The sequence below is a fragment of the Electrona antarctica genome (genome assembly GCF_951216825.1).
Source record: "Electrona antarctica genome assembly, chromosome: 2".
Taxonomy (NCBI): domain Eukaryota; kingdom Metazoa; phylum Chordata; class Actinopteri; order Myctophiformes; family Myctophidae; genus Electrona; species Electrona antarctica.
The window spans coordinates 14,004,497-14,025,713 of NC_136807.1; the positions used below are offsets into that span (position 1 = coordinate 14,004,497).

Sequence of the window (21,217 nt, forward strand, 5' to 3'; positions counted from 1 at the left end):
TGTTTGGAGGACGTCTAGCAATGGGAATCAAATGGGTGAGCTTCATTTTTATTGGCTTTTATTAATGTGTAGCTCTACACGTCATCACGCAGCACGTTTTCGTTTTAAGGAAGTAATTACATTTTTATTTTTATTTTTTTTATATTTTTTTTATATAAAAACACACGATAATTTTGGCATCCATTGTCAGGTCTAAACGTCTAAACGTGTGAAAAACGTATTTTTCATTTCACTACACTATATATATACGGGTCCATTTGGTTCCATTTTACACTCTCAAGAGTTAAAGATCGAGGGTCCATTCGGTTTAATACCAACTCTCAATGTTGCTGGGGACCACCTGGAACCCTCTCATGTACCACTGATGGTCCCTGGGCCACTGGTTGAGAACCACTGGTTTAAAAACAACTCAACCAACGCAGATCTTTATGGGAGGGAGGGAGGCTTATTTTAATGCTTTTGAAAATAACTCTTCTAGGAGGTGGGAGGAGGAGGAGGAGGAGGAGGAGGAGGGAGGCGGAGGAGGAGGAGGAGGAGGAGGAGGAGGGAGGCGGAGGAGGAGGAGGAGGAGGAGGAGGGAGGCGGAGGAGGAGGGAGGCGGAGGAGGAGGAGGAGGGAGGCGGAGGAGGAGGGAGGCGGAGGAGGAGGAGGAGGAGGAGGAGGAGGAGGAGGGAGGCGGAGGAGGAGGAGGGAGGAGGAGGAGGAGGAGGGAGGCGGAGGAGGAGGAGGAGGAGGAGGAGGAGGAGGGAGGCGGAGGCGGAGGGAGGCGGAGGCGGAGGAGGAGGGAGGCGGAGGCGGAGGAGGAGGAGGAGGAGGAGGAGGAGGAGGAGGAGGCGGAGGAGGAGGAGGGAATACACAAAAGTATAAGTGTTAAACCGCTCTCTGTGAGACTGCGAATAAAATAAATCCAATTTAAATCTCTGACTGCCTCCTATGTATAATGTTGGTTTCAGCACCACAGCCGGTGGACAGCACCTCTGTATTTCTACACACCAACCAGTTTTTTGTTTTTTTTGAGTGGTGCAACCATTCCTATAACCAGCAATGTCCGTCCCCGTTCGTGTATGTATGTATGTATGTATGTATGTATGTATGTATGTATGTATGTATGTGTGTGTGTGTGTGTGTGTGCACGCACGCACGCACGCACGCACGCACTCACGCACGCACATACATACATACATACATACACATATACATACATGTATGTTTAGGGGAGCGTACCTATGTTCCCCAGGTTCTATGTTCCCCACCATGCAAAAAAGGTTTTTTGCTCCCCACTTAGAATAAACCTAAACCTAAACCAGAAACCTAACCTAGTAATTTGAGTAATTCTAGTAAGACTAAAAGTATTTTATCAACTTAGTCTTAGTGTTACATTTAGTAGCAAATTCTGATTTAAGCTCAGTCTTTGAACAATCCATTGAACTTTAGGCCTGCCTAGGCTACTTAAACTATCTAGTCTTAACCAACTAAAAATTAACACTGGCATAAAAAATAAAATAAAACATAATTGCTCAGACTCTTCAACAAAGATGGCAAAAACAAACATTCTTTGTTCTGTACATAGAATTGTATATACAAAACACTGAAGTCCTTAAACCAGAAAGCTAACGCTAACCCTAAACCCTAAGGTAAGTGGGGAACACAGAACCCTAAACCCTAAGGTAAGTGGGGAACATAGAACCAGAAACCTGACGCTAACCCTAAACCCTAAGGTAAGTGGGGAACATAGAACCTGGGGAACATAGAACCCTAAACCCTAAGGTAAGTGGGGAACATAGAACCTGGGGAACATAGAACCTGGGGAACCCTGGATGACCCCATCCTGGACTGATGTCCAGCTTTTATTGTGCGTGTAAACACAAACTTTGTCCTAACGCAAACATTAAATGTCATTGACAATGAATGGGCAATTATTTTGAGTGTTTGTGTAAACACAAACATTGCGTAACACAAACATTGAAGACGAAGGTGAGGACGCAAATTCTGATTGGCCAGAATGAGATGATGCATAGGCTAATGATAAGAGTGCCCCTCACTTCACACAGGTGTGATTTTTTTTAAACTATTGCATTTTAATTAAATGTATATTTTAAAGCTTAAAACTCTTCTAAGGCGGGTGGGAATTTAAAAAAGAAGCAAGAATTCAAATTGCGTCCCAAAATAATGATGTATATTTCAGATCAGATCACCCCCTCTGACTGTCTGTCTCAACACACACACACACACACACACACACACACACACACACACACACACACGCACGCACGCGCGCATGCACACACACACACACACACACACACACACACACACACACACACACACACACACAGGGAAAAAAGAACGGCACACTCTTCTATAAAGTTTAATTTAAAATGTAAGACTGTTGTGTATTTCATTTTCAGCACCACTAGGCTGTGGGCAGCGCCTCTACTCGCTGCAACTGTGAGGCATTTGGTTTCTGGAGACTAAATTCTGAACCATCATCTGCATGCATGCTCAAAGCTTTGAAAAGAACCCACACTCTCCTAAAGATGGGAGGGAATTAATTCAGTGCAAATAAACACATACAAATTTAAATTTCTGACTGCAATCCTCTCTCTCTCTCTGCTCGCTCTCTCTCTCTCTCTCAATCTCTCTCTCTCTCTCGTCATTCAAAAAAAACATTGACTTGTTCCTGGAGTCTGTTCTGTTGTGTGTTTATAAGGGGAAAAAAACATCACACCGGAATTAAAAACGCTCCTTCTGTCCAATCGGACTATCAGCAATTAGACGTTTATTTCTCCACACCTGTTTATTTCCCAGCACTGAGAAGCGAGTTTCTCCTCCTCCACCGTGGGCTTTGCTTGCAGGCAGCCACTCATCATCATTCTCTCCTACCACAAAGATCCAAGACGCGGATTCACACTCACACAAAGACCGGCTGGAAAAGAGAGGAAGGAAGAAATAAAGAGGGAAAGATTGGAGCCGCATTGATCGTCGCAAGAAGTTAATTTTCCTCCCTCGAAATTAAAAGATTGTGGACTCTACTTTGACTGCACGCCACACGGATTAGCAGCAAAAGGTAAGAGCGAGCTGGGGGTTTTATGCAGTCATGCGGTTTGACTTGGACACGAATGCGAGCTGTCTGTGTATATAGTTTTATTAGTGTCCGTGCACAGATGGATTCGACGTGGTTTGTGTGTGTGAAAACTAAGCTGGCATATGAACTGACATGGTGTGTGTATTCTGGCACCTGCCTGGATTTCGTATGGTGGTTCCAACAATGCTGGAGGCGATACATTCCTAAGTGTTAATTTAACTCCGAGAGTGTGGCGAATATAGGCTATACTAGAACCCGCGTGTGCGGTGCAAATTGGTTCCATTCTCGCTATACACTCAGAGTTATACAGAAGGGTTACGATCAGATGCTTGTATCAGTAAAAGGGATTAGATGATCTGACAAGATGATGTTTGTGAGTTTTCTTGGCACTGCATTGCTTTGGTGTCTCTCTCATAGAGGAACGTTACAGCAGAGCTCTGGTGAAGATCGCGTTCCATAGTTTTTTTTTGCAGATGCGACATCTCACATCTGTATGGTTTCTTGTAAAAGGAAAACGTGGATATGTTTTAGCTGAATTAAAAGCAGTGTTAAATGAAGATCATAGGCATTCTCAGTATATAGAATGCGTTGCAAATAACAGCAAAGACTCCTCCGCGTTCATTTGGTCTCTGGTGGTGGACTTGAGGCGTTTTGTATTTGGCAGTTAATTGGCAGTGCACCGCATTCATGTGGCTTCCAGCCATAGAGGAGAACAAGCTACAGCTTTGAATGAATGAATGAATGAATGAATGTATCGTATATACAAATCCAATCTTATAGAATAGTATAAATGGACTGCAAACATTTCACATCCATCCACCGCTGTTGGCAATTTATTCTATAGACTTGTAGACTTATATTTTGGCATATGAGTTGTTTCAATCTAAAGGTGCATGTCTGTAGCCAACTAGCCATATATTATTTATCTACAGCTGAATGTAGAAACCTTAAGTTATGATAAATGAAGTTCATATAATATAGCCTATAGAATGCAAACGACAAAGCGTATTATCCAATGCAGGATTCCAAATTCATCCTAACAAGATGAAACCTGTCGACTGAAGGAAAAACAAATGAAAGTGAAAAATGAACGATGACCCCCCCCCGTGCGATTGTGTGTGTGTGTGTGTGTGTGCGCGTGTGTGTTGTCCTCTCCAGACAGATGGAGAGTGCATTTTTTTGACCCTATGTTTTGGGATTTCTTTTCCCCTTTGATCAGACATATAATAGACTCAACAGATGACTCACCCTGCACTCACTCAATCAGTCTATATTGCATTGCATTGAGGTACAAAAGCGGGGGTTGCCCCCCCCACGCGCACACACACACACACACACACACACACACACACACACACACACACACACACACACACACACACACACACACACACACACACCTCTCTTCAACAGATGCTTTCATTAGCACAAAGCAGTGTTCATTTTGTTGACTGAGACTAAAAGACTTCTATCATCGTAGTTTACAAAACATTTTCAGGGGGGTGGGGGGGGGCAGATACATATCATCGTGGGGGTCCTTGGCACAGCAAAATAGAACTGCGGATTTAGAAGGCAGGTGTATGATCTGTCTTAATGGGGCATATTTCACTTCAAAACACGTTTGTAACTTCAAACTCCATTTTAACCACGATGATAGATTCATTCATTGAAAACACCCGACTGATATAAATGGTTCATTTATAGTGCCTTAAGTTTATCCAAAGCGATTTACATAGATTGTGCATTACACACACGCACTCAGCTACCCTCAGAGTCTTGCTCAAGGACACTTCGACACTACTGGGGGAACCCGCGGGATCAAACTGGGAGCCGCTGCCGCCCCAGTAAAGTGTGTGTGTGTGTGTGTGTGTGTGTGTGTGTGTGTGTGTGTGTGTGTGTGTGTGTGTGTGTGTGTGTGTGTGTGTGTGTGTGTGTGTGTGTGTGTGTGTGTGTGTGTGTGTGTGTGTGTGTGTGTGTGTGTGTGTGTGTGTGTGTGTGTGTGTGTGTGTGTGTGTGTGTGTGTGTGTGTGTGTGTGTGTGTGTGTGTGTGTGTGTGTGTGTGTGTGTGTTCTCTTCAGGCTGTTATGTTGTTGAAGCCCTCCGGGCGCCACAAACACTTCATCACCAAATCACCTCTAAATAATTTAAATTAGACACATTAGTCATCGGCCACGAGGCCTGGAGATGATTGAATGAGAGAAAGGATATCTGTAAGCTACATTTCTTACCCTATATAACAATAGCCTATACTCCATGGACCCTGTAATTGGTTACATTTTTGTACACTCTCAGAGTTACAGACCCTGTAAGGGTCCATTTGGTTACATTTGTTTTGTACACTCTCATAGTTACAGACCCTGTAAGGGTCCATTTGGTTACATTTGTTACACTATGAGTTACAGACCCTGCAAGGGTCCATTTGGTTACATTTGTTACACTCTCAGAATTACAGACCTGTAAGGGTCCATTTGTTAACTTGCCACCTGTCAATGATTTAGCCAAGGTCCCCCTGAGAATCCCCTCAAGGACCACTGGGGGTCCCCGGACCCATAACGTTATTATAAATTACATTTCTTCGTCTATGGTCAGTTGATTCCATTCCGTTCCATTATGTCGGCCGTGTGATGGCTTCCATTCGCTGCCCGTTAATCTCCTCCCGTCGATGGGACGTGTCAATGTGTTTTGAAAGGCTTCATTGGAATTCAATTATTGAGCGCACAATTTATGTCCGTTTGCGCTGCGAACTAATTGAGGTCTGTCTGTGCACAACCCAGCACTGCATTCCAATCAAATGTGACGTGAACTATATACGGTCATGAGGGGACATCGCTGTTTTACCACGAGTTTGCACAGCACTCTCATAAGGGTCGACACTTGTGTCTGAAAATATAAAAGGACGTTTTGGGATTGTATACAGTATAGCAAAGTGTTTTGAAAATGCCTTCTTTATGCATAATTATAGAGGGTATGCGCGTGACATCATCATCATACCCAGAAGTTCTGCGGGAACGCCTACTGAGTGTCAAAAACTGAAGGTTATGAAATAACCGTGGTTCATAACAAATATCAGTATTTGCGATGAATATGCTAGTAAGAATCATCTCTGATCTATTTCTACAGGGAAAATAAACTTTTCATACACTCACAAGGTCTCCTTTAAGACCTTGGGCTTTTGTGCGTGATGACGTGGCACGCTCCCAGCACCCGGTGCATAAAATGGGGCCACGCCTCCGCACACTCACCCAGATTACCCTTTTCTACTGCATACACAAGCGAGAAGGGCAACCTGGCATATTCATCGCAAATACTGATTAAATAAGCATAGTTATTTCATAACCTTCAGTTATTTGAGATCAGTTATTTGCTCAGAATACGCTAGTGAGACTCATACACTGCCTACGTTATCACAAGAGAGAGAGAGCAACCTCCCGGGCTGATCCCGCCCTTGAACGGCGAACACGTCATCAATCTACCACTCAGACCCCCCGCCTGATGGAGAGAGAGGTTCAGAAGGTCGAGGCTCACTGGGTCCCTGACCCAGGGGCCCCGTTCACACAAGGAGCTGGCAACCGAAGTTTCCTCATAAGCTCTGATTCGACCATACTGGTCTCAACCCAGTATAGTGACTTAACCCTCAGGACAAGGACTAGGGGGCCTGATGGCGGTTCCCACACTCCTCCACAGGTGGCAAAACACCTCTGCTGGAGTAAGCCATCTGAATGGCATCCACAATCCACTGGGACAGCCTGACCTTAGTCACCGCTGGCTGATAGACTGGTTGTTGTGAGGAACCTTTTCCTCGAAACCGAATCTCAGGAACTTCCTGTGAGGCGGATAATGCATGGCACAATGGCCGTGACGTTGCCAGCCCGTGGTGAGTGAAGCTCAAATTGTTGCATGTGTTAACACGACAAAGCTAGGCCCCGTTTTCTGCACCGGGTGCTGGGCGCGTGCCACGTCATCATGGCAAAAAGCCCAAGGTCTTAAAGGAGACCTTGTGAGTTTTTTTCTGTATAAATAGATCATCAGAGATGATTCTCACTAGTGTATTCTGAGCAAATAACGGATCTCAAATAATTACTTTATGGCCTTGACAAAGTTGACAGCCCATACATCCAAACAGAAATCGGATTGCGTTAAACAACGATAAACTCACTTTGCCACTCACTTTGCCACTGGATTTGCCACTTGATTCATGCATGCGCACACCCACTATTCCCCTTTCAGCTCCCTCTCCGGAATCGAACCCTGATTCCCTGTTTCCTGTGGTCACCACGGTTACCACGTAGCGTACCATCGAAAGTTGATAGCATCGTCGGTTGAGCAAGTCGCCCTGCCGAATGTTGTGAAGTGTGCTTTATGACGTTGTTCCAGTTGCGCACTGATAAAGACCTACGTCGTAAATCATCAGCATGCGTCGCTGCGGTATGCCCGTGAAACGTCAAACTGGTTGGAGAGCGTGCCTCAAAAAACGGACTCCCTCCCCTACACACGCACGCACGCGCGCGCGCGCACACGCAAGCACACCACAGTACAAGCAGTTCTCCTGGTCAAACCGTGGAGTGTGTTTTCACCTCTCCAGATGCAGAGCCTCTGTTATGTGTTCAACACTTCCAAAGCAGAAGAATGCATCCTTGTAGCCGGAACATTCTCCCTGAATAGTATTTGCACACATGCACGCACACATGCACGCACGCATTGCTCACACGCTCGCACTCCATTTCTCCCATTTTTTTCCTCCCAGCTGATATTGTGGTAATTTGGTACAACATGAGAGATTAGTGCTTCTCTCTCCTAAGTGTTCCATCGTGTGGGAATGAATAGGAACAGCACTGTGTGTGTGTGTGTCCGTGCATGTGTGTGCGTGGGAGGTTAAGGAGTGTAATTTGCATACATACACACTGTGTAGCTCTTTTTGAGAGAGAGAGAGACTCACTTTCTCACACAGGCCACTCTCTCACACAGAGGTGTGGTGTGTGTGTGTCAACATTTTGGCTTCAACTTCCTCTGTATAGTCCAGCTGTCTGTCTGTGTTAACAGTGAAACAGTCTGGCTTGATTGATTATTTGTCTTATGACAAAGTACAGCATATACTGTATGGAGAAAAATGTCCCCTCTCTGTTTCTTAAACAAACAAATTGAACCTTCAGTGACGTTGATGTTCCAACAATTACAAACCACACCATGGATAAAGAAAGATAGTACAACATCTATCTGTAAGCAAGATGTATTATGTGTCATCTGAGCGCAGCCAGTCCAGTCTCTCAAAGCAGTGGAGCGACTGACGCGACGAGTAATTCATTTTCAATGAAAGGTGCAAGTTTGTTTTGGTTGAGGGGCTATTACGCATTAGCGTATTTTCACGGGCGCGGTACCGTGAAATTGTCGTGCTCGTTTCGTGCACACTAGACCGGGCGACTAGATCTGGATTGTGGTGAGCTTTCCCCCCCCCCCCACCCCCCCCGTGCTACGCATCCCGCGCCCCTCATGAGCAGACATGTCGTTGACCCAGGCCACAACGCCTGCGTCCCTCTGAAAGGACCTTCAGAAGTTGGGTTGTAGCTAGTCCAGTACCGTATGAGTAAAGAAATGGCATTAGAGGTGGGTTGTAGGGGGCACAGAGCCCGCAGTCGGTAGCGTTGTCGCCTCACAGATAGAAGGTCCTGGGTTCGATTCCTGCTAGGGACGCTGTGGGTGCTGAGGGCGTGTTCTCTCCTCCTGGTTGGTTTACCAGGCTAGTAGCCTATAGACTAACAAGACATCTAGTTATAGAACAATGTCCAGTTCAACCAAACTGAACTTTTTTGGTGAAGTATTTATTAACAGTTTGCAGAATTACAGTACATTTCAAGCACAACTCAATACAAAAACTGTTAACTGTGAGTGGACGACCCGATAAAGCATTACACTTGTTTACAAGCGGGTCCACCTTGTTCAATTCATCAAAACATTTAGACGTACAAATATACACCAGCCAAAGAACAGATCAGGAATTCATCATAAACTAGAAAAAGTGCCCTTCTGGGCACAGGTCTCCACCAGGAGGATAGGACTGTGTGAGATGTTTGTCAAAATGTTTAGGAGTAATATAAACATGTTTGCCTTTGATGGCAATTGGATGATTTGAGGCATTTTGTTCCAAAAATGTGTTTAGCAAAAATCAACCTGTTGGTGGCGCTATATCAGACCAATGTGAAAAGGGTGGTATATATTCCTCAGCCTAGTAAGAAAATGTGTGAAAGATTTCACGTAAATTGCATGCTGCGTTCATGATTTGAGGCTTTTGTTCAAAACGGGGCAATCTTGCAAACTGTGAAAGCCAATTATAGCCAATTAGGATGGAATATGAAATATCGGACAGATCCGACTTGAGCACACGACCATAGAGATACTGTGTAACGATTTGCGAGATTTTTGGACAGAATCTGGAGGAGTAATATCCAAAAATGTGTTTTACAAAAGTCGGCCTCCTGGTGGCGCTATAAAAGGCAGATGCGGAAAATGCAGGTCAAAGGTTTGTCCTTGGCCTCTGGGAGTGTGCATGCAACGTTTCACGCAGATCGTGCAGTTTTAGGTAAAAAATGTGAAAAGCTGCCTCATGGTGGCGCTATAACAGGCCGTTCTGGAAAATGCGGGGCAGAGGTTCATCGTTGGCATCCAGGGAGTGTGTGTGCAAAGTTTGGCATCGACCGGGTTAACATTTTCTCTGCCAAAAACAGCAAAAACAGCAGCACAAGATTTTAGTTTTTTGGTTATACACTTTTGTATACATTTCTGGCTTGTGACAAAATACCGCAGGACAGAAGGATAACTTTGAACCCAAAGTCCAGAAGGGTATTGTCTATGCAATAATGCATAGGATGTGCCCTTCCTTGGTATGGGAACAAAAGTGAACGAAAAGGGACCTGACAATATGGACTATAATGTTGCTCCTGAGAGGGAAGTCTGGAGCTCTTTGGTGGAGCTGTTGCCCCCGCGACCCGACTACAGATAAGCGGTTGAAGATGGATGGATGGATGTACATATCCCCATTCATGGATAAACACGCCTCACTTTTCCGTCTTCACTTTATTCTTCAATGTTTGTGTTTACGCAAACATGGAAAGCTGGGCATAAAATATATTTTATGGGATTTGGGGGTTTTCAGGCATGAAGGGGTTAATTTGGATTAATTAATAATGCATTAATCATGAATCAAATACATTGTGCATATCCACATTCAAACACTGTAGAACATTTGATGCATTTAGACTTTTAGTATTTTTGCATTAAATAATATAAAGCTTTATTTTCGGGGATTTGTTTGTTTCGGGAATTAAGGGCTTAATAACTAAAAATGCTCAAGGGATCACTGGGCACCCTCTTGAATTTTAGGTGACCCGAAGCTAGAAGAATCGGTTGAGAAAAAACTATCTGACGAACCACGTTCACCCACGGTTCACACACACACACACACACACACACACACACACACACACACACACACACACACACACACACACACACACACACCTGCACGCATGCACATGTGTGTACAAAATTGCACAATTGCGGGCGTGTAGAATAGATCATTTATAAGTAATTTAGTAATTTTCTATAAAGTGACTTGTCTTTTAGTTCTACATGGATCTCTTGTCCACTAGTCCCTCCCTGGCATTTTAGTATAGTTTTATATATTTAGTTTTCCTCAGTGAAAAAAGGTAGTCGACGAACATTTTTAGTTCTAGTCAACAAAAACAACACTGGTGGGTAGGTGCGTGCGTGCGTGCGTGCGTGCGTGCGTGCGTGTGCATTGATTAACCGACATGATCAATTCAGGTTCTATATATCAGTTAGGCTACATCTTCAGTTGATTCTACTGAAGCCTGCAGTATATCTGGGATAGTCTGTCTGTAGACACACAATCAGACATCATGTGCACCTACCTACACACCGACCTGACCCGTCTGGGGAAATCTAAATTCATTGAGTGGGTTTGGAAGGCAGAGAAAACCTCTTAACAACCCTATACACCCACTGATCCTATAGAAACCAATCCTCCTGACGCCACCGCTGTGTGAATGAACCACCCTAATGGCCGGGCATTGGTTCCGTGATAGGCCAGACCGTTGCCTCTCGCAATTTTCAAAATGCTTCCGTCATAGGCCTACAGTCTGGAGCAACCCAAGCTCTGATCATGAGTAAAAATATAAAAGCGGAAGTGAAGCCTCCTCCCCACTTCCGTTTCGTCTTTACAGTTGCGCAAATTTATCCTAATATAATTAGAAATCATCTAAGCATACTGTATACAGCTTGCTGCTTAGCAGAAATCGAAATAAAAATAAATAAAATGTAACGATATTTTACACGATATACAAGACTAGTTCTGTGAAGATGTCATTTGTAGATGTAATGTAAAAAACGATGCCCCCCCCCCACCCCCAGCGCAGTAACTCTGAGGACCCCCCTATGGGTCCCGGACTCCCTGTTGAAGACATCCTAACGCATCATAGACGATAAAGGAGCAGTAATCATGTTTTAAGTGAGTGGCCTTTTTATCTGGTTGACAAATGGATGTACACGACCATACGGCAGCAGATTACTGAAATGAGTCCTTTAGACGTCAAGGATTACATTCGATTATAAAGAGTCTAAATTAGATCCTTTTTCCAAAGCATTGTGATGTTAATGTGGTGCAAGTTGCTCTTGACCTCAGCATAATGACTCGTTCAGGAAAGCAAACCTCGGATCTCCACATTTCAACTTTATGTTTTCTATTTTAAATCAATGTCCTGCTACTGTACCTTGCCTTTGTCACACAAACGTAGATCTACAAGCTCAGGCGTTGCGTCGCTCGTTTGCAGAACAGCTATTTTTGCCTTGTTAACTTAAGTAAACATGTGTGGGTTTTTATAAATATTGAGCCGATGAAAATATTGAGCAGATAAAAAGTACATTACATAATGATGTTGGTTTTCAATTCCAGACTTTTTTTCTACATTACAGTACAGTAAAACAATCAGTACTTTTCCCACCACTGTCCACTTCCCTCATTTGTGGGGGACTGCTCATAAGTCCAACCTCCCGTTAGTCTGACCTACGTGGCCGGTTAAAGGGACACTCCACCATTTTTGAAAAACAATATATGTTAATGACATTCAGAAGATTTAGAACACTTTCCTGGGGGACTATGTGTATAATATGTGGTTTTAGATATTTTAGATTTTAGCAATGAGCCCAGTGTCTCTGATGTCATGGACACTGGGCTCACTTACTTCCTGGACTACATGTTGTCTCAGTAAGACAGCCTTCCCCCTATCCGCAAGGAGGCGCAGTGCTCCAAAGCATTATGGGAATTGTAGTCCAGGAAGTTAGTGAGCCCAGTGTCCATGACATCAGAGACACTGGGCTCACTACTAAAATATCTAAAACCACATATTTCACACATCAAGACCCCCAAGTAAAGTGTTCTAAATCTTCTAAACATCATTAACATGTATTTTTTTGCAAAAAGGGTGAAGTGTCCCTTTAAGACTGAGGTTAGGGTTAGCGAACTACATGGCTGGTTAAGACTGAGGTTAGGGTTAGCGACCTACGTGGCTGGTTAAGACTGAGGTTAGGGTTAGCAACCTACGTGGCCGGTTAAGACTGAGGTTAGGGTTAGCGACCTACGTGGCCGGCTAAGACTGAGGTTAGGGTTAGCGACCTACGTGGCCGGTTAAGACTGAGGTTAGGGTTAGCAACTTACGCGGCCGGTTAAGACTGAGGTTAGGGTTAGCGACCTACGTGGCCGGTTAAGACTGAGGTTAGGGTTACCCATTGGACTATAGGGTTTTTATTCTGTGATATGCTGTGATCTGATGTGCTGTTCTGTTCCGTGTTGTGATGTGATGTGATATGATGTGAGGGTTCATCGTGCCGTGCATGTCAGACAGGATGAGGACAGAAGAAGAGCTCGTTAACATCGTTGTACACATTACGCGTGATGGTTTCGTCTCTGGCCGTTGCTCAGATATGAGTGAGACATGTTCCCTAAGGGTGTCGCGATTTCGCTACATATTTAGCTCATTTTTATCTTACTGGACAGCAGTGGCCGGCCGTGTCGAGCGCTGCCCCTCGCTGCATGATTTGCAGGAAACCATAATCATATACAGACCATGGCCAGTTCAGTGGCCTTGTGCTTAGAGTGTCCGCCCTGGGATTGGGAGGTTCGGGGTTCGATCCCCGGCCAGCTCATACCAAAGACCCAGTGCCTCCCTGCTTGGCACTCGGCATCAAGGGTTAGATTGGGGGTAAGTCCATATTAGTGTCACGTCCAGAGGGTGTACTTGTACTACATGTCCACTGTCCAGTGGGTGTATTTGTACATCAAACTGCCTCCCGCTACAGAAACAGGAGATGGGCTCCTGCCCCTATGGGCCTCATGGCTCGGCAAGGCTTACTTAGTCCTATATATATATATATACAGTATATACAGTATATGCACTGCTGGGTGAGAAAGTTTGACTGAAACCAGTGGGAATTTATAGTTCTATCTTTCCTGCAGGTTTTCTGCTGCTCCATATGAGGCAGGCAGGCTGTTGTTGTGCACAGCAGTTCACACAGACATGGAGCATAGTGGAAGCACTCAGCTCTGTTCTGCTCTGCTCCTAAATGCTCTCCAAACCTCTATTCTCCTTCCCTGCACCGTTCTCTCTCTCTCTCTCTCTCTCTCTCTCTCTCTCTCTCTCTCTCTCTCTCTCTCTCTCTCTCAGAGTCCACATTTCTATTCATATGTGCCACACAGCAGCGGCGGGCTGAGAAAGACCCACATGGAAATGATAATCAACATTTCTTTTTTTTGTGCGTGCGTGCGTGCGTGTGTCGTGGGAGTGGGGCTGCTAGATGCACATAGCAGGGGATTAGACATGACAGCCTAATAGAAAAGGTGCACGTGCAGTAGGTGTGTACTACTGTTGTGTACTCTGGAGGTAGGGGTGTGAAGAGAGAGAGAGGAGAGAGAGAGAGAGATCATCCACACACTGATTGATTGGCAGCAGGTGTTATGATGACACATTCATGCACTGTATATGAACGTACATTGTGTACGTTAAGGCTGCAAGACATATCGAAAATGTACCTTCATCGAGGTGTCATCATGCGAGGTATACATAAATGTACCTTCATCGAGGTGTCATGTGAGGTATACATAAATGTACCTTCATCGAGGTGTCATCATGCGAGGTATACATAAATGTACCTTCATCGAGGTGTCATCATGCGAGGTATACATAAATGTACCTTCATCGAGGTGTCATCATGCGAGGTATACATAAATGTACCTTCATCGAGGTGTCATCATGCGAAGTATACATATCGCAAGAGACGGTATTTGTCGAGGTAAATAAATGGCATATCATTCCTGAACCGATTCAAGTTTTGTTCAAGGTTGATATGCAATATTAAACGTTATCGGATATCGCATGCTTTTCTAATATCGTGCAGCCTTAAGGCCTCTTCAGACGGGGAGTGACCGACGTGCCTATGTGCGTTTATTTTGGACATGCGGAGAAGTTTGAAGGGTGGTTACGCAAGTGTATTTTCACGGGCGCAATCCTGTGGAATTGTCACCCGCGTTGCTCGTTTGTGCACGTGCCCTGCGATTGACTATACCTGGATTATGGTTAGCTTTTGTTTTTGAAAGAGAGAGAGGGGCGCTAGCCCCTTCTATGCCCAGCTTTCCGGGTTTGTGTAAACGCAAACATTATAGACAAGTAAGACAGAAAAGTGAGGACGCAAATTGAGATTTGCCGGAATGAGATATGTATGGTGATAAGAGGTAAGAACAAAGAGCGCCCCTCACTTCACATGGGTGTGTTGGTTTTTTTTACACAAGGTGTCCTGCGCCCCTCTCATGAGCAGACCTGTCGCTGATCCAGATGAGAACCCCTGCGTCACTCGCTGCATGCCTGTTTGAATGGGCTTTGATGAAATCTGTCAATCTGTCGGGACAGGTTTGGGCCTGTCCCGTACAACAGCTGGGAGGCTGGTAGGCCCGAAGCAATCTAGTCGGCTCGCAGCTTTAGCCGGAGTTTAAACAATTTACAGTATAAGATCAAGGATCAAATAAATTACTCTATTGATTGTAGTTTCACTGAAATCTTGTAGTTCTCGCCTCGCCGTCCAAGTAGTCAAGAAAACTCTTTCCTTTTGAGACTATCTGAGCAACCACAATCAGTCGTCAGTCAGGCTATTGTTTTTCAGGGCCTATATACAGGTTTAATGTTTGTCTTTAGTTCAATGTTTGTTTTGTAAACGCCATTGACAATGAAGGGAAAATGTACGTCATAATGTGCCTCATTACGTCATTGTCTCTTTATTGTTAATGGCGTTTAATGTTTGTTTGCACCGTTTGTTTTACATTACCATTACCTCATCACCTAATTAACATGAGTTAGACTTTAATATATTAGCGCCCCTCACTTCACACGGGTGTGATTTTTTTTTCTTTAATCGGTTCTCTCACAAAGATCCTGTATTTAATTATCTTTTTTGTTAACATGCCCTGTTTTCATGCGGATTCAAATTGTGATTTAACCACAAACGGTTTAAATTGTTTGAATCGATTTTAATCGATTTACGATAAATCGTTACGTGCCTATAGTTCCATCCATGTCACGTCCGATTACTTGTCCGCTTCGCTGGACCCGAAATGTGTTTTTAGATCCATAACGTGTTGTACCTAAATGCCTATAGAGATCCATGTTATGTTGGGTCTAAATGCTTCTAGAGATCAGTGTTATGTTGGGTCTAAATGCTTCTAGAGATCAGTGTTATGTTGGGTCTAAATGCTTCTAGAGATCAGTGTTGTGTTGGATCTAAATGCCTCTAGAGATCACTGGATACTGAGTGATGAGTGTGGTGCTTTGTGCTGTAGAGAGAGATGAATGCACAGAAAATGAAACCAACAGGGGTTTCAATGTCTGCTCACACTCTGGACGTGATTTATTACACAACTACACCCACCAGTCCAACGTGAACAGAGCCAGAGAAGGAAGTGTATTGTTACTGTCGGCCAGAAACCTCGCATCTCCATGTTATTCTTTTGTTTTTAACAATAAAGAGACAATATGAAGTAAATGACACATTATGACGTAATTCTTCCCGTAATTCTTCCTGTCAATGCGTTTACAAAACATTGAACTAAAGACAAACATTAAACCTGTGTATAGGATGGGCTAGCGCCCCTCAATAATAAAGAAAACAGAATGATCTTTATTGTCACATCATCACATGTTTAAAGGTGTAAGGTGGTGCAATGTTATTCTTCCCGTATACAGAAATCACGCCTTAGCACAGTTATTTCACTTGAAGCTTCACCTCCTACACCATTATTCAAACGTCCATTTCCATCGTTTATATTCCATCAGCGACATACTCTGGCACAGAGAGAATCACCTCCATGCTATACGTCATTGGCTAAACCAGAGCCATTGAGGGAGAGAGAGTTGTGACACTCTCAATGGTTCCAATTGTAGCCATGAGAGTTAAAATGCACACTCAGTATTTTTCCAGTGTAATGGTCCGGTAAGACTAAGGGCAGCTCTGGGAGTTAAATTACCACTCAGCATTTTAGAGTTATGGGAGGCACCGCACCTTCTCCACCTTAAGCAGGTCTTAACGAGTTAGTGCTCGTTAGCGGGAGGAGGCTCATCATTGGACTGAGCTTGTTCAAGACTCACTATACCGCTAGTTCAATATATAATTTAGGCATTTAGCATCCATCCATCCATCCATCCATCTTCAACCGCTTATCCAGAGTCGGGTCGCTGGGGCAACAGCTCCACCAGAGAGCTCCAGACTTCCATCTCCAGAGCAACATTAGTAACTTCATCCTGGGGGATCCAGACGTGTTCCTGGGCCAGTGTGGAGATGGAATCCCCCCATCTGGTCCTGGGTCTTCCCGGGGGTCTCCTTCCAGTGGGACGTGCCTCGAGGACCTCCCTAGGGAGACGCTCAGGACCACCTAAGCTGGCTCCTTTTCAAGCGAGGAAGCAGCGGGTCGGTGACTGAACTTCACCCTATCTCTAAGGGAGATGCCAGCCACCCGTCTGAGAAAACTCATTTCGTCCGCTTGTATTCTTGGGGACCTTATTCTTTGGGTCATGACCCACACTTCATGACCATAAGTGTGGAACGAGTAGGAACGAAGATTGCTTGGTAGACTGAGAGCTTTGCCTTCTGGCTCAGCTCTCTTTTTGTCAGTGCGGTACAGCCACTGCAATTCCGTCCTCTGCTGCTCTGGTTCTCCGGCTGATCTCCTTCTCCGTCCTCCTCTCACTCATGAACAAGACCCCGAGATACTTAAACTTCTTCACCTGGGGCAAAGTCTCATTCCCTACCTGTACTGCACAATCATTAACAGGCACTCTTAATCCAGAGCGGGTCCATTTGGGTTCAATTTACGCTCAAAAGAGTTAAAGTTAATCTTTAATCTAATGAGGGTCGATCACCTGGAATGCCCTCAAGGACCACTGATGGTCCCTGGACCTCTGGTTGAAAACCACTGGGGTAAATGATGTATAACTCTGCTCTCCTCGTCTCTTCTCGAGCAGGAGAAGAGAACCGGAGGATTGTTTCCATCGTGCAACACAGAATCCGTACCAGTGTCTGGCTGCATGAACGCATGAATCCTCCTCCTTTGTGTGTGGGGTGGTGGCTTTTGCACGACAGCCACACAGACGGGGGTGGGGGGGGGGAGATGGATGGAGATGATTAAGGATCGTTTCCTCAGACATCATTATTCAAATGTTGCATCCCCGTCGTTTGTAATCGCCATGTCGTGCACGAAAAGCTCACAGAGAACATCGTCTCACACTGCCTCCGCTTCTCACCGTGTAAATTTACTAAGTCAATTTTGATGGCAATACTTTTGTACTTTTACTCAAGTAGATTTTGAATTCCAGACTTGTAACATAGTATTTCTAGATTGATGTCTTGATACTTTTACTTAAAGCTGCTATAAGCAATAATATGTCAACATTTTAATGACTTTTTTTTGTTGTATTCAGAACAATGGGTAGAACGCTCCCCAAAAAAAGGTCTCTGTGACACATCTCGGGGCCGCAATCTGCATTCAAAGATGTTCCTAGAAGCTTTGTCATTGGCCGAAACAAAACCCGTCGCAATGACTAACCAATCAGGAAGTAGACAGGCAAATCGACCAATGACAAAGCTTCTAGGAAAATTGTCCACGGACAGCCATCTGAACATATTTTGTGCCTTTTTTTAAAAAAAATGTTTAAAAAATGTTCAAAATATTTCGATTTACTCTATGTGTTTTTAAATAACAGATGTACAACCTCACAATGTGTCGTTGTGAGCTTGTAGATCAGCTATTTTCATTTGTGTTTGTTTTCATAGACCTGGTCACTTGTTTCTCTTGCAAAACTGGCAACACAGCAAGAGAAAGAGGAAGCTTTAAAGTAAAAAGTACTTTTTCCATCACTGCCTGTATTATTGTGTATTATTGTACTGGAGGCTTTTTGTGCTGCGGTTCTTCACGCAAGATGTGGTGAGCTTGTAGATCTGCTATCTTACACAATATTATTTATCTGTGGAACCCAGTCAATTAATGAATTAATAACAACGGATCGCATCGCTGACTGACATAAACACACCGTTACAATTCAGAAGAAGATAACACTTGTGTGTGTTAATCTGCCCGATTCTGACGTTGGTAGCCTATATAATGTTGTGATTGTTTTCTTTTTCTTGGCGTCAGGTCTTACCGGGTCGGAGCTCCGGACCGCCCCGGCCCACTTTCACCTCTGGTCTTATGTCTCACACCTTCCTCTTGACAATACAACCTAGATTCTCTGTGGGGTTCAGGTCAGTTGGCTGGTCAGTTAAGCACAGTAATACCATGGTCAATACACCAGTTACTAGTCGTTTTGGCACTGCAGGCAGGTGCCAAATCCAACTGGAAAGGAAAATCAGCATTTCCATGAAGCCTGTCAACATACAGAAGCACAAAGTGCTCTAACATATCCTGATAAATGGCTGTGTTGACTCTGGACTTCATACAACACAGTGGACCAACACCTGCAGATCGCATGCAGCCAGATAGAAAGCTGGCCCGCCCCAAAATATATTGTTTTTGTTTTTTTATAATAAATAAATACATGAATGGGGCATGGTGGCACAGTCAGTAGTGCTGTCGCCTCACAGCTAGAAGGTCCTGGGTTCGATTCCCGCTGGGGATGCTGTGGGCGCTGGCGGCGTGTCCTCTCCTCCGCGTCATCAGTGCCCATACCCGAGGCGGGGTTGGTGAAAGGGCCTTTCTGTGTGGAGTTTGCATGTTCTCCCCGTGCCCCCTAGGGTAGGTACCCTCACAAAAAACATGCAGTAATCCTGGTCTCTAAACTACCTCCCCTGGCCAGCCGGGGCGCCTGATGGAGGGGAATGGAACTGGTCGTGTTCCTTCCACGCGCTACGTCCGGCCGGGGAAACGCTCCCCTGTCAAGTGAAAAGAAGCAGCTTGGACTCCTCATGCATAGAAGGAAGCATGAGGTCAGTCCGCTGCCCCCCCCAGGTTGGCAGAGGAAATGTAGCGGCCAGGATTACATTAGATAATTGACACTGAGTGAAAAAATGGGTTGCAAAATCGTGGGATAAAAAAAATAATGTGGTGTGGCATCACGTGCGTGCATACAGGGCTACCCACTCCTGGTCAGGCCCACCCAGAACATCAGTACTGGCTTTGCCACTGATGGCACATGGCACCCCAAATCATCACTGACAAAGAAAACGTCACACTGGAGTCAACACAGCCATCTATCAGGATATTTTACTTTGTGCTTCCGTATGTTGACAAGCTTTATGGAGATGCTGATTTTCTTTTCCAGCTCGATTTGGCACCCGCCCACAGAGCCAAAACTACTAGTAACTGGTGTACTGACCATTGTATTACTGTGCTTAACTGACCAACCAACTGGCCTAACCTGAAACCCAGTGTAGAATCTAGGTTGTATTGTCAAGAGGAAGACATAAGACTCAACAATACAAATTAACTTACGACTGTTATCAATGCAAACCTTGGCTTTCATAACACCTCAACAGTGCCACAGGCTGATCACCTCCATGCCACGCCCCATTGATGAAATAATTTGTTCAAAAGTAGCCCAGACCAAGTATTTACTGCATACTTTAATATACTTTTCAGATGGTTGACATTTCTGAATTAAAATATCCTTTTTTTTAGTGGTCTCGTATAAAATATTCTAATATTTTGAGACAGGATTTTTTGATTTTCATGAGCTGTACGCCATAATCATCAAGATTAAAAAGATTTTAAATATTTCACTTTATGCGCAATGAATGAGAATATATGAAAGTTTCACTTTTTGAATTATATTCCGAAAGAAAATTTACTTTTTCTTGGAGATGGAGCTGTAAGCTGTAAACTGATAATATTGTGGAAAATAGCAGATCTACTGGGGACCCCAGTTCAAATATGATTATTTTGTGTGTACCCAGTTCAAATAGATTGGGGACCCCCCACAATAATCATATGTGAACTGGGGTCCCCACCCTGACACTTGTCAGGGTGAAATGTAGGAGTTGAGGCTTTCAATTTTGTTTGACTGGGTTCCATGTTTTAATAATATTGTGGAAAATAGCAGATCTACAACAACTGGGGACCCCACCATTTACATGGGATTATTTTGGCTCAGTCCCCAGTTCAAATATGATTTTTTTGGTGGGTCATGGCCTGAAAAGGTTGAGAACCACAGATGTAGACAATTGTATTTTCTTTTCCATATTATTATATTGAATATACATTTCTTTCTTTGAGTGATAACATCACAAGTGGAGAAATTGCGAGTTTTACTGTATTGACCTATGTCTAGCGTTCAGAATTAGCTTTGTTTTGCATGCTAGACATGAATGCTATGCATGCATATTGTAAATGTCTAGAGTTCAAATTCTAGCTCCATTTGAAAATATACAGACATCCATATTGTAATGTCTACAACATTTGCTCTGTTTTGAATTCTAGACATATACAGCAGACATGCATATTGTGATGTCTAGAGTTTATATATCTGTTTTAAATGCTAGACGTAGGCTATACAGACATGCATATTGTAATGTCTAGAGTTTATATATCTG

General features: G+C 44.1%; 1 protein-coding gene across 2 annotated transcripts in view; it reads left to right on the forward strand.

The window, feature by feature from the left end:
• Positions 1–2,855: 2,855 nt before the first annotated feature.
• Positions 2,856–21,217, forward strand: part of LOC306918488 (metabotropic glutamate receptor 4-like) — a 314,226-nt gene continuing 295,864 nt past the window's right edge. For both annotated transcript variants that reach the window (XM_079496079.1, XM_079496078.1), the window contains exon 1: positions 2,856–3,067. The gene's annotated coding sequence lies outside the window, so the exon portion shown is untranslated. The remainder of the gene's footprint in view (positions 3,068–21,217) is intronic.